The sequence below is a fragment of the Miniopterus natalensis genome, chromosome 15, assembly GCF_054644295.1.
Source record: "Miniopterus natalensis isolate mMinNat1 chromosome 15, mMinNat1.hap1, whole genome shotgun sequence".
NCBI lineage: Eukaryota > Metazoa > Chordata > Mammalia > Chiroptera > Miniopteridae > Miniopterus > Miniopterus natalensis.
The window spans coordinates 19241564-19255392 of NC_142095.1; the positions used below are offsets into that span (position 1 = coordinate 19241564).

Genomic DNA, 13829 nt, shown 5'->3' on the forward strand with positions numbered 1-13829 from the left:
ATTATAAGTGAATAGATTTGAATTGGAAAACTTGCAAATCCCTACACAAGATAAAAACATAACAAGGAATAGATAATTCAGTTCTATATCAGTACAATTGTCATATATTGATAATTTATATTTATCAAAAGCCCAGTCACCTATATGCATGAACTCACAACTATCTGTAAACCCTTGTTCAAAGACTGAGTAATTCTTAAAGGACCAGAAGAGTACTACACTGTCTTTCCCTTTGCAAAAAGATTTGATAACACTATCAAGGTGAGAATTTAGAGGCAGTCAAGGGCTCAGGTAAGATTTCAGGAACTTGAAATTTTAAACAAATGTATTTTTTATTATCATTAATGAACGCTTTTTTATAAAACAGCTTGACTGCTGTCAACTTCTGACAAAAATATGCAACCCTGAGAGTGTTTACAGTATAATATTTTTTTTAGCTTTTCCTAAAACTTCACTTTATCAGCATTGATAGTGGTCCTTGATGGGAGTTTTGCTTTAGGAAATGTTCTTGTTTAAGTTATAGGCTGGATGAAATACTTAAGGGATATCTTGGAAATGTTATAGAAAAATGATTAAACTCAAGCTGTGGACTGTAAAAATTATAGCTTTATAGGCCACATGCCTGCCTACCCTTCAATCACTGTCAAAGTGATAATTTCTACAATAATATGTTTCTTTTATTGTGAGATTCTAAACATCAAGTGCTGTTTAAACATTAAACTGAATTGTTTATGTTAGTGCTGTACTCAGCGTGTCATACATCAGGCCACCGTAATCTCTCATGGAATGTAAAATTCTGTCATGAATCATGGCTTGTATATCGGAAATTACTGTAATTTTGATTGGAAATTACAGGGCTCTTGAAATGTTTCTAATTATGATAGAATGTTAGAGCCGCTTCAAACCTGTGTGCTTCTTCAGATGTCTTCATTTACATGCCAAGACTATGCATTAAGGAGAAATGTCCTGTTCTCACTTTACCCCTCACCCACCCACCCACCCTGCACATTCCTGTTTCGGTTATTTAGTCTAATTATGATGAGGATCTCATATTTAAATGTATATAATCTTGCTTTTCTTTCTGATCCTACATCTTTTCTGACCTATCCAATTAAATTATCAAGAATAACAGACTATATTCCTACAAGGCCAAATACTTTCTCCAAATCTCCAAAATAAACAGAGAAACTAGACATGTATTATAATAAGCGTCAGGCATAAAACAAACAAAAATGAATATGAAAACTTTTTGCTGTCATTTAGTTGCTTGTCATATGCCATTTAATCTGGCTCCCCTCCCCCAATTTCCTTTCTGACTGTGGGAGGGATTTTCAACTTTTTTCACCTTGTGGCACACGTAAACTAATGAATGAAATTCTGCCGCACACCAAAAATATATATGTTTTGCTGATCTGACCAAAAAAAACAGGTATTATTTTGATTGATTTATAAACAATAAGTAATTACCTACCCTTTCTGCTCCAGAGTGACTTTTTAAAAATTAAGGTGCCTATACTTGTATATAAGGATTTTTAGTACCATGAGTTAGCCAATCAGAAGCACCCTATTGTGCTGTGACCGGGAAGATGCATCCCTATTATATGGTCTATGTACTTACGGTTCAAGACGGCATTCACACCAGATCACTATTGTGTTGGCTGTTATTATTATTTTTTTTAATGTATTTGACAGTCTGAGGGAAAAGAGATCAGTGCCCCTGACTAAATAGTCAGGTATTACATGTTTTAAGAATTCTTGCAGCGCACCGGTTGAAAATCACAGGACCATAGCCTAGCCCCTTAGGGCTAGCAGCCTCTTCGCTACCTTCAGTCTTGCTTTTAAACGGTATCCCCACCCTCCCTGCCTGGGCCGAGTGACTGATTTGGGCCCTGTTCGGAAAGTGGTAGCAGTTGGCTGATACGGTCATGTGCGTGACGGTCGGGGGTGTAAATATCCTTGCTCTCTGTACCCCTGCCCCGCAGAGCTCCCCGTGAGTCTTTCAGCAATGTCAGTTGGCCGCTTCTCTGTGTCTGCTACAGTGGTGTTTCCCAGAACCCCCAAAGCTGTTAGCTCATCTCTTCATCGCTGGTTGAAAGGGAATCCAAGGGGCCAGTTGGTGGCCACCTGGAGTCAAGCAAACTGTTAACTTTATTCCCTCAGATAGTGATTCCTACATACGAATGCACTGCAACTTCCTAACAGAGCATTTCTGTAGTTCTGTCTTAGTTGTGCAGTTTGGTTGTTAGCTCTACTTGTTTGTGAAAATATGTAGAAAAATTGATGGTTACTTTAAAATGAGACAGTCTAGAAATGATATGGATCCCTGAGAGAGGAGATCTGACTTGACAAGGGAAGGTAGTCATTTACTTAACCTCTGTTCTCCTGCCCTGATTTTTGTGAAGGAAACAGAAAAACTAGCAAACGAATTGAAAAAAAACCTTTCAAATCAGATTGACCTTTTTCAAATCGGAATTCCTAACTTCTGTTTACGCCTTAGAGATATGTAAAGGATTGTCAGAGTGAGGCAGAGGCCCTGAAAATGGAGCCTGGGTAAAACGGCAGGCGCCAGTTACGTCTCGCTCAGCCCGCCCAGCTCCATCTGCTGTGTCTGGCCCTGATTCTCCAGGTTGACTTAGCATTCGCCATCTTTCTCCTGCTAAACGCCTCGTGCATTCCGTATTATCTACGTTTAACTCTCAGAGTAACCCTGTGAGCTGTGTACCCCCGAGACTCACCTGACTAATAAATAGGAGAGCCAACCCCAGGTCTCTGCATCTGTCCTACTGTTTTAGTGTCTCCTCAGGGTTCCAGGTGGCATCAGTAGTGAAGTTACACCCCACTCCAGGAAAGAGGAATTGGGGTCACTGGACTGATTGATAGTGGAAATAGTGGGGGATTTTCTTTCACATATTCTCGGGACCTGGGTTTTTACCAGCGTAGGGCCGGAGTCCACTTTGTTGCCCGATGGGGAAACAGGGGAGACGTGTTAGAGAACTCATAGGAGGCTATGGGCCTGGCTGTGCCATTGATACTATAATATTGAGAAATTATTTAACCTTTTTGAGTCCGAGATTCTTTTAACATGGGAGGAGGTTACATGCTATAATGTATGCAGAAGAGCTTTTAAATTATATAGCACCATACACAAATGGAAAATGTCTCCCAATGTGCTAAGCAAGAGGCTCAGCCCTCCACACAGGGACATTTTTACTGTCTCTTCATGTATTTCAAATGCCTTTCATTTTAAAAGGTAAAGCTGTAGGTAGATGCCCTGAATGACACGCAGCACAATTATTTTAAAGTTACTACAGTCCCACAACGTTGTGGAGCCAGACGCATCATAGCTGTGCTCTGCACTGACTAATGCACGAAGTATTTTCAGTAAAAGAAGCCAGCTCTGTGGATTCCACCGTTTCACGTGTATTATCTCTCCTCTTCCATGAGTAATAGAAATGAGATTGTTTTTAACTCTAATAGAAATGTCTGAATAAGATATGTGGGTGCAACCTGAAGGTAGGCTGTTTTTGTGCTTGGATAGGAAAGCCTTGGCTAATGCAAACTTTAAAAAGATGATATGCTTTAAACATAATGCGAATAGCTACAAATGAGTACACTTTATATTCTGGGTGTTCAAATCAGCAGCCGTTTTTTCAAGTGAATCATATTGGAATTTTATCAAACATTTAGTCTGATAACATTCAAATAATTATGAGAGCAGAATTCGCTAATTTTACTGTTTAAAAAAAAATAGTTGATTTGGGTAATAACCATTACGGTATCAAGGTTCAGTTACTGTTCATTGGTTATAGTGTTTTCATATGGGAGATGGAAATGGAATTTTTTCCTTAATGGTGGCAGATGTTGGAATCTAATTTTATTCCACGGCAAACCCCCGGAGAGCTCTGAGACTTAAGGTGTATGTCCAGCAAGGGGACATCAGCAGCGCTGTAGGCCTTGCCTTGTACATCGACTTGTTACATTGATTTTCATGTTTGCAGGGGTGGAGTTTGCAGGTACAGGAGCACAGTAAGAGTGAAGGGCTTTCACAGAGCGACACTGCATCGCCACTTGTGTTTAGAAAATGATTTCTTTCCCGTGCTTTATTGAACAGGGTATTTCTTTCAGGTAAAGCAACTAGATGATGAAAATTCCCTTTGACTGTACATGCTTTCAAGATAATCTGCAGTCTCTGCCTACCCGTCCTGTAGAGTCAGAGGACTCTGGCTGCTACAACTTTGGTTGGTTCATAGGTACAGTTTTTAACACTAAGAAAGAGGATTTCTGCCTCTGTGAAGAGCACGGCAGTCAAAGAGACCAAATAATTCAAAGCCTTTCGCTTTCTTCCATCCTTCCAGACACTTTTATCATTGAGATTGAAGGCCGCTAGCGTGAGAGAGAGAAGGGAGGGCAGAGTACAGAGAAAAGAAGAAAGCTTTACTGCTCCTTGGGTTCATAGGTGGAAAAAAAAGCATCTTTTTTTACCTTTGGATTTGGAAATTCTTAAATGGTGATTGGAATTCTTAAATACAGTAAGACATGATATGTCATAAAATGGGTTAGAAATTGGGCTAGAAATGTAGTGTTCATTGTCGGGAATAGGAATCTATAGTGATACAATCGGGGGACATCGGGGAACCACGACTGCGCTCTGCATTCTGGCACGCGAGGGGAGGCCTCTTTCGCTTTGTTAGAGTGAAGTTGCGCCTCGAGGAAGCCACACTTTGAAGCCCTGTGCTGATTCACTCTTTCGGAATGTTCATGTGACAGACTTTGCTGCAACACGACTTCACCTGTGTAGCCTCCCGTTAAGACACACTGGGGGCCCCTGCGGATTTCACAGTCCCGGCTTCTGTTGTTTGGGGCCCCCCCTTTTCTAGCAGTCTTTGGGGGGATCTTTTTACACTGTGTTCTCATGGCACCTTCTTGGGCAGATGGAGTGTTCTTCGGCCAGGGTCTGCGGGGAGAACTGCCTCTTTACAACTTCTCCATCTAGTGCTTTATTTAATTGTATTTAAGTTTATATATTTTTACTGGGTAGAGGAGACCCTGGGGAGACACAGCTTCGGTCTCCCTGGATCACCTTCCAGGAGGAGGAGGGGGCAGGAGCAGGAGAGTGAGGAGGGAAGACCACGCAGAGGGTGGCCGTCTCCGCCGTGGCGGCCTGTGCTGCTTCCTTGAGTAAGAAGGGTGTGGAGCCCCACCGGTCACCTGTGTAAGGTGTTCTGTGCTGGTAGCCGATCTCTAAAAATCCCTTGTGCCTAAATATTGGGAATCTATATCGCATTTAGTTTTCTAAATATAGAACTATCTTTATATCTCCAGTTGATTGTTAAACGGGACTATTGAAATTAAAGGCTTTAAGTACATAAATATTGACATACTCTAATGGCTTAAAGGCACATGACTGTATGTTAGATGATGTTTTAAGAGTTAGTTAAATTTGTGGATCTGAGTATGAGCTTGTTTCATATTTCTACATTCTAAAAACAAGCATATGTTTTAGTAAATCTAGGGTTTGATTGAGGTCCAGAATTATTAACTAGAACACTTACTTGCTCATTACATTTTTAGCGAAAAAGTCATGTAAAGGGGTGTTTTCCCCCTCTTTACAGATTTCTGGTTATCTTACTGCAACTTTCAAATCACTTCAAAGTTTCACTCTTTTCCCCTAAGTTAAAAATTAATTAACTAGAGTCATGTAAATACATTTTATTCATTCACCCACTTAATAAGTTAACTGTTACAAATATAGTCATAACTCATTAAGCCCAGTTTCTCCATCTTTAGAAAAATATCGTAAGAAAATTTTAGACAAGCTTTGAAAAGAATCAGTTTATGAATATTGGGCCAACTCTTTAAAGAGGATCATGATGTGAGGAAGTCCAAGGAAGGTCACCACAGGAGTGATCCACTGTAAAGCAGGTCAGTGTGGCCCTGCCCGGGTGGCTCAGTTGGTTGGAGCCTCATACCAATACGCCAAAGTTACGGGTTCCATCCTGGGTAGGGGTGCATACGAGAATCAACCAGCGAATGCATGGATGGGTGGAACAATGGGTTGATGTCTCTCATTCTCTCTCCCCCTACCCCTCCCTCTTCCTCTCTATCTAAAATCAATAAATCAATAAAAAATATTAAAGCAGGTCAGTGTGTACATACTAAAGCATTAATTTACTAACTATGTCCTTGTAGACTCTGCTTTACTCCGAGGCCACCTTTTGACCCAAAATGTTAGTGTAAGTTGAAAAGTGTGGACTAAGAATATCCTATGAAAGCTCTTCTTGGAAACTCCTCTATAATCAACTTTGACAGTTGAAGAGTTAGTGCGTGAGGACAGGGTCGTGTATCTGCAAAATGGGACTAGGAAAGAGACCAAGCCAGTGGGGTTTAACTCAATAGGAATTCATCTTAAAACACAGCCATTCAGTTAAACTCAGCATATAACTGTAACACTGATAAAAAACCCTTTAACAAAGTACCAGGTTAAAAGACGAAGTGTTTTCTCAGAAGTCTCAACAGTTGTCTTTTATGTTTTTGGTAGTAAAGGTAGGTTTTATTTTAGCTTTATCTTTCTTTTCCCTCATATGAGAAATGAAAATAAAGGCCCTGTGAAATGAATGAGCTATGAAAATGCATTTATGCAAAATGACAATAGAAAAATAGCTCTGGAAGAAACTGCATCATTAAAATTGCACATCAGTGAGAGGTGCTAAGAGAGGGATAGAACTTATGTTGGTAATACGAATCTACTGTGGAATTTTTTCTGCCCCGCCGAAAGAATACCTTTTGTATCTTAAAAGTAGCATTTGAGATTATTCCTTTTTAAGTACAGTTGTTAGCTTTTATACATGCAGTTCTTTTGCATGAAAAAAATGACACAGCTAAATCATAGACCACCCATTTAAAAATATATGTACAGTATATATTTTAGATATTAGTACAAATATAGCCATCCTATAATTTATCATTAAATACCTTATAAAAATATACGCTCAAATCCACTGTGGTGTTGCCCTGCAATTGTTAAATTCATGAAGTCTGTTTTCTAGGTCTTAATCCACTTTTGTTGTATGTTCAGAGAGAATCGGTTCTCCTTTGATTTCTTGACTCAACAATTCCAGTTGTCTTTGTGTGTGTTTTTAAAATAATTCCCTTCTCAACCCGTGTGCTTGAGGAATTGGGTTTAAACACGCTGTTTCATAAACTGCCAGCCTCCTCGGCCGCCTCGGCGCCTCTGCTCCTGTAAATCAGATCATAGACAGCATGCTGTCGTATAATAAGGTGTCTGATCCTTATTACCAGTTTGTTGATGCACAGACTCCTTCAAATTGACCATTGCAACACATGGTTTCCCCTGAAACTAGCTGTGATAATTAGCGTGGTTCTAATGAGACAGAATGTCACTGATCTTGTGCTGAACTGTCGAGTATCGACGCTGCGGATGGGAACTGTCAGAGCCTGCCATCTGTGACAGCGCTTGGCATCTTCCAGCGGCAAGGTAGAGCATGCTCAGTAGGGTCTTTCCGAACAAATGGCCCTTTCCTTGACGGGACTTCTGCGCTCTGTTCAGCAGAGGAGCGTTTGCCCCGGCTCTGGCCTGCACCAAATCCGTTTCGAGATCCAAACGCGAATCAATATTTAAATCTCCGTTACGTGTTACATAAGAGAGGAATCTTTTGTTTAGCAGGTGAATTTTAAGTGGCTTCCCTTCCCGTGTTTTTGTGTGTGTCTTTTTTTCCCCTTCTCCCAATTGCTCCATATTGTCAGTTAACAGGAATGTAGTCATTTAAGATACTTTCCCCCAATTTTAAAATTGCCTTGTTTAAGGGAGATTTGTTGGGGAGTTGGGATGGCTCGTAGTGTATAAAGCAGGCTGGTTTAACACAGAGAAAGGGGGAAGGAGAGACTGTGCATAGGAGCACACGTTGAATAGAAGAATTAAAATGGACAGGACAGTTAGATCTTTAGGCTCCAGAGAGGAGCAGAGATTTTTGCTGGAGTAAAAGTCCAGCGCTGCTTATCATTCCAAAATATGCTTTGTTGCTTTTTATTTCCTCCTCTCTGGCAGACCACACAGGGCTTGTTCTGAAGAACATTTTCACTAATCTGATCAGGCAGCCAAATACGCCGGGAAAACTGCTTTAATGATCCCACTAATTACCTCAAGTCAATATGAACTGTATTATTAGACTGAGGGAAAATATTCCATTAGGTCTCCCCCTTGGGAGTTCCTCCGCTTTGTGATGTCACTGAAGCCTTCACCCTCTCGCTTGTAATTAATTTTATTTACACACGCAGGCACGCACAAGGTCACACCTGCACAACCGGCGCTGGCCAGGGAGCTTGTGGCACTCGGGCTTAATCAGATCTGTCATAATTACCATTCTGCATGTTTCTGACACACGCTGTGAAATATTTCAATTTAACTGCCGCTACCAGCACAACCAGATGTAGTGCGAGTGTGGCTGCATTGGAAATATTATTCCTCAGGATAAACTCTCTCCTCCTCTCCCCCCCTTACAGCTAATGTGGCACAGAAGCTGATGTATCCTGTAAATCTTGAATGCAGCGCTAGATTGATAACAGGCGATTAGACAGTTTAACCACAAACAGCTTGTTCATTTTTCACAAATGAAAACCACATGTAGTGTAACTAAAATTTCAGGCCACCTTTTTTTTTTTTTTTTAAAGAGTTGGGGTATGTATGTGTGTGTGTTTAACAACGTGCTTAAATAAAAATAAAATACAGTGAAAAGAAGTGTCTAGAAAAATGGAGAAGTTGCATAGTTTTTTCCAGGTTATTTTTATCCAAACCTTCACCGAATCGCCTTTTTGCCCCACTTTCACCAAAACTTGAATAGGAAAAAAAATTTGTTCTCCTTTTGGCTTTCCATTTTTTGGTAAGATTTTTTTTAATGGGTGGGATAATACCCCTTTGAGCTATGCCTTTTTAATTTTTTCAGTGTTAAACCTTTTATTTGAACATAAATTCTGAAAGAATTGCTACAGTTGGGCATGTGTAGTTTTTTAAAGGACAGTTTCCCTACTTTTTTAAATGAAAAGTGGGTGGTTTAGGCTTTATGGTCATATCCCAGACAATCCAAAACCAGAAATGGACCCAGTCAGAAAATGTATTTTTAGAGATGTTTATGGATTCGCAGAACCACTTTGAAAGGTAGAGTTGAAAATCAGTGTGGATTCTGTGTCTGTAGAAATATTGGAGATAACCGGGCAGAGAGTGCAGGCACAGTAGGTAACCATATAAGGCCAAAGTTATCACCAGCCTCAGAAGAATCCAGCCATAAACAAGTTAAGTATTGGGGCCATAAGAAGGCAAATTAAGCTGGTGGAAGACTAAAAGTTAGAGAGGGGAAAGGGATGGGAGCCATGGTGATTTAGTCACACCTCAAGAGAGGGTTCACAGCACCCGCTTTAGATAACACCTACTGTGTAGATGGAGCCTAGTGAAATGGCTTTTAATACCAAATAAAATACGCTTTCTTATCTTTGTTTTACTACTTCAGTTATGAACCTCACATAGACGCTTCTAGGATTCTCTGGTGATTCCTATTCTCCAACTGTTAAGAGTGGAATATTTTTGGCCCTTGGTTCCCTTGGTCTATTTTCCCTCTTACTTTAGTTATTTTCTCAAATTAAAAAAAAAAAATCTTCCCAATTTTTTTTTTTTTTTTTTTTTTACTGGAACTTCCTTCCCTCTTGGCCTGGCTATTTTCTGTGTGTTTTGTGTTTGGTGCATGATATCTTCCGACTCTGAAATCCACCATTTTTCTGCCTGGATATTGCTTTAGAGGAAAAAAGAACGTATTTGCCGCTGAGTTAGAACCTTCTTCCATCTCAGCTGCTAAGCCATTCACAGGGTTAATATCAAATCATGAGGTCAGTGTCTTCACAGGGCTTTAATCTACCCTCATCGTCATTTTGCAGGATGCAGTTCTTGTGGAAGGGTTGTTTCAATCCCCACATCACCGATCTGTCACAACACTGTTTCCTGTTGAGTGTAGATAACACCTCAGAATCCTGTGTAACACGGAGGGGAAGGCACCCAGTGCTAATTAGTGAGATCAGCCCACCGCTGCTCTAGTCACTTGAATTTTTGGTTTCCCAAGAAGAGGTTTGATAAATGTAGCCTAGTTGTGTGGGGATAAGTCCAAGAAATAGGAACAGTGGAGGTTAAATTTAAAGTCCAGCTTAGGACTTCATTGCTACTCCCCTTGCTTTAATAACCCTGAAGTTTTTGCACAACTACTTGAAGATATAAGCCAGCATGCAAATTGAATCATGTTTCGTAATCAGTGGGAGAGCTATGCCACTTAGAGGAACCTTTTATTGTTCTTTTGCAAGTGTAAAATTTCTTTTACAACCTGAAAAATCATCCCTAGTTTTCCATGTTTTGCAAACTTTAGTTTTTGTGTGTGAGGATTTCTTTGCGCCTAGCACACCTGTTGATACGGATGGGAATAGGAAAGAGAGCACAGTGAGCGTTGCTGTTTAGGGGTGCTGTGGTATGGGTGGAGTTGGAGAATATTCAGTATTTTCGGTATGAGCATGCCTTTCCATTAAGTTTAATTAGACTTCAATAATCCCATTGTCAAGGAAAATCTTTTAATTTTACTTAGGGAACCTGCTCGGTCCCTGTCTAATAACAGGACAGTTTTCATGCATCTGTTAGCAAGTCACAGCTGAGGATTCATTCGCAGTATTAGTTAACACGCTTTATCCGGCCCCACCGCGGTCCATCTTCCTCAGCCATCCTGCAGTTGCTCTTCCTCGGTGCTCTCAAATCCTCATGAAAATATACAGGAAGGAGAATTGGTTCCTTTTAATTCTGTTTGCTGTTTCCTCTTGGACCCGCTGTCTGCATTTTTCATGATCATTGATGAGGTCATCAATATCATTTACAGTGGAGTTCATGTTTTTATTCTGAGCTGAAGGGAATTTAGAGGTCGTGGTTCCTGATACTCTACATCAGATAGAAATAAGGTAAGTTTGCAGACTCACAGATGGTTTGCGTAATAATACCTTGTACATCAAATTTATCTTTCAGAGGAAGCATTGAGAGTTCCAAAGAGTGGGGGCCCAATACCACTACCGCCTGTCGTATTGCTTAACCTCTCAGGCTTTGACCTTCCCTTTGTGAAGGTGAATAGGTTGGGTCAGATTATGTCTAACGTGCTTGCAGTTCCAGGTTCTGTGAGCTTGTAAACAGGGGCACAAGTGGGGAAGAGGGTGCTCTTTTGATTGAAGGTACTGCCGACAGGTGTGTTGGTCTGAGAATGAGACAGAGGAGGTGAGGTTTTGAGTAACGGAAGGGCTCGGTTTGGGGGGACAAAGTGCCATCTTGGGGATGGTGCCAAAAAGAATTATGAGTGGTATACAGTGAGGAAAATGGACTGCTTGGAATCCCGTGTGTGAACTCCGTGGTGTGTAGTGCCAGATGAGCTCAGCACTGACACAACCTCACTGAGCCCTGCTGTTAGAAAACTGGGAAATCTCTCCTTATCGGGGACCGGCGAGTCAGCACGTGCAGAGAGGAGGCGAGCGCCCTTGGGCTGGCGAGTGGGCTTGGCTTAGTATGCGGTGGGTAGTGGCTGCCAGCATGAGATAACTTGAAGTTTGATGAAAGGTTTCCTCTTTAAACATATTTTGGTTTTTTAACTGCTGTCTGAAAGTCTGCCCTTACGCCCCCCCCCCCCATTCTCTCTCTCTGGGTTGATGTAAGTTCTGGGAAGAATAGCACATTACAGAGGGAAAAAATGTACTCAGTCCCTCAGGTTTGGAAGAGATTCGTGAAAAAGAGAGTAAACAAGGAAAGTTAGGGAGTGACAGCTGGTTTGAGGGACTTTCTTGATGCCCATATTTACAAATTCATAAATTGGTACCTGCAGTGTTCAATAGCTGCTGAGGGGTACCCATCCCCAAATGTCTCCTTTAAATGTTTACCCGTGTTACTTACGGTACCAGCAGGAGTGCTGGTTGTCATGGGTGCTGCTTAGCTGGCCCATTGATGGAGTATTTGGTGGTTGAAATGAAATGCAGATTAGGTCAAAATAAATTACTTTCAACAAGGTCAAAGGAAGTGAAGGCGGTAAATAAAATATACATTCACAACCAGACAAATGCCATTAGGAAACCCAGCTCAGTCCGTGCCAAGCTGTTACTGTCTAAATTGCCTTCTTTCTTCCTGGCTCACAGTTAATTTTTGCTTGTGTGTTTGGAGATTGGGGGAAGGGTAATAGCCTAATGGGTAATAATTTTATTTTAGTATTTTGATTAAAGAGACTAAATAACATGCACCCTGGATAACCATAAGGACTAAAGCCTTACCCATCAAGCTTAATCTCTGGACAGAAAGTTCTGTTTATATTTGTGGGAGAAGTATAGCATCGTAATACAAAGTTTCGAGATGGTTATGTGCTCAGTTATCTTTTCCCTAGCCCCCCCCCCCCCCCCCTTACCATCTTTCCTACTCACTTTCTTCTCTTTAGTCCTCTTGGACTAGCTTCCCTCTGCCCTCAGATCTTAAAGGCAAATTCTTTATAACCACTTGCTCTTTGAAAAGTGATGACAAGGGCCATTATTTGATTACTGCTGGCTTCCTAGCGTTCACGTAGCCGCCCCCTCCGCCCCCCACTGTTGGGTCCCTGTCCTTGCCCCCCCCTCTGCCCTGCCGCCTTTCTCCCTTCTATTTGAGGATCCAGGTGTCTTTGGAAAAACTTGTTAGTGTTCCTCTCCTGGCAGACAGACATTTCTCAGAGGATACTCGGCTAATCTTATTTACCTTTATACTTACTTGGATGGTATGAAGTTAACTAAGTTAGAATACTGAGGCTTTATTCAGGGGTTGTAAACCCATTTTGTGAGTTTGTAACAGAACCAGGAAAACACAGTGAGGTATATACGTGCTGCTAGCGTGATTGGCCGTCAGAGAGTGTCAAGCCCGAGAACTGTTGTTTTATGAATGAAATCTCATCTAGAACTGAGCTATATAAATCAGATAAAAATCTTCCCCCATTCTGATGGACCTGAGGGTTGGGCGGGCAGGACCTTCTCATCGACGCCCCCCCTACACATACACAGCCAAGGCACTGCTGAAACCCTCTGATGGGGACCTGGCGCTCCTGAGACACTCAGGGACCATCGTACTAGTGATTAGCTGTTTTCCTCCAACCCAGTCTCTAAGAGAAATGGTCCTTTCTTGGCAAAAAACAAAAAACATGATAAGGAAATCTAGTTCGTCAATCAAAAACCCAAACTTTTCTAGTCTACTAGGAGCTTATGTAAGATAGTTCTAGAAAAATGTTTGAAATATGTGTATATATACACTTTTAATACTATGTATACACATATACATCATGTGGGGGGGCACCCTATCCGGGAGTCTTAACCTTCGTCCTACCTTTCCCCAAGGTGTTCATGAACTTGGATAGAAAAAAATTTTTTCATTAAGGTATAGTAAAATTTGATATTTTATTCAATTATCAATGTAGGCAACAAATCACAATAATTTTAGCAATACCTAAGAATTTATCACCAATAAAAATCACAAATATTTTCATATCATATCAGGTTATTATAGTATCTCAAAATATTACTTACGCTCATCACTATAAAATTGTAGGAGTTATTAGATCTGTTGCTAGATCTTATTTAGTGCGTTAATAAAGAAACACATATTATGTCAATTTTTGATAACTATTTCATAATTGGTTTTTCTCATATTATGTATTTTATTTCAGGCAAATAAAAACATTGCTCTGAAAAGGCATCATCCATGGGCTTCACCAGGTTCCAGAGAGTCCATGACACAAAGG

The 13829-nt window shown here is 40.8% G+C and overlaps 1 protein-coding gene across 1 annotated transcript in view; it reads left to right on the forward strand.

The window, feature by feature from the left end:
• The window catches only part of SATB1 (SATB homeobox 1), a 75234-nt gene that overhangs the window by 46578 nt on the left and 14827 nt on the right, over positions 1-13829 (forward strand). The gene's annotated exons all lie outside the window — the stretch shown is intronic.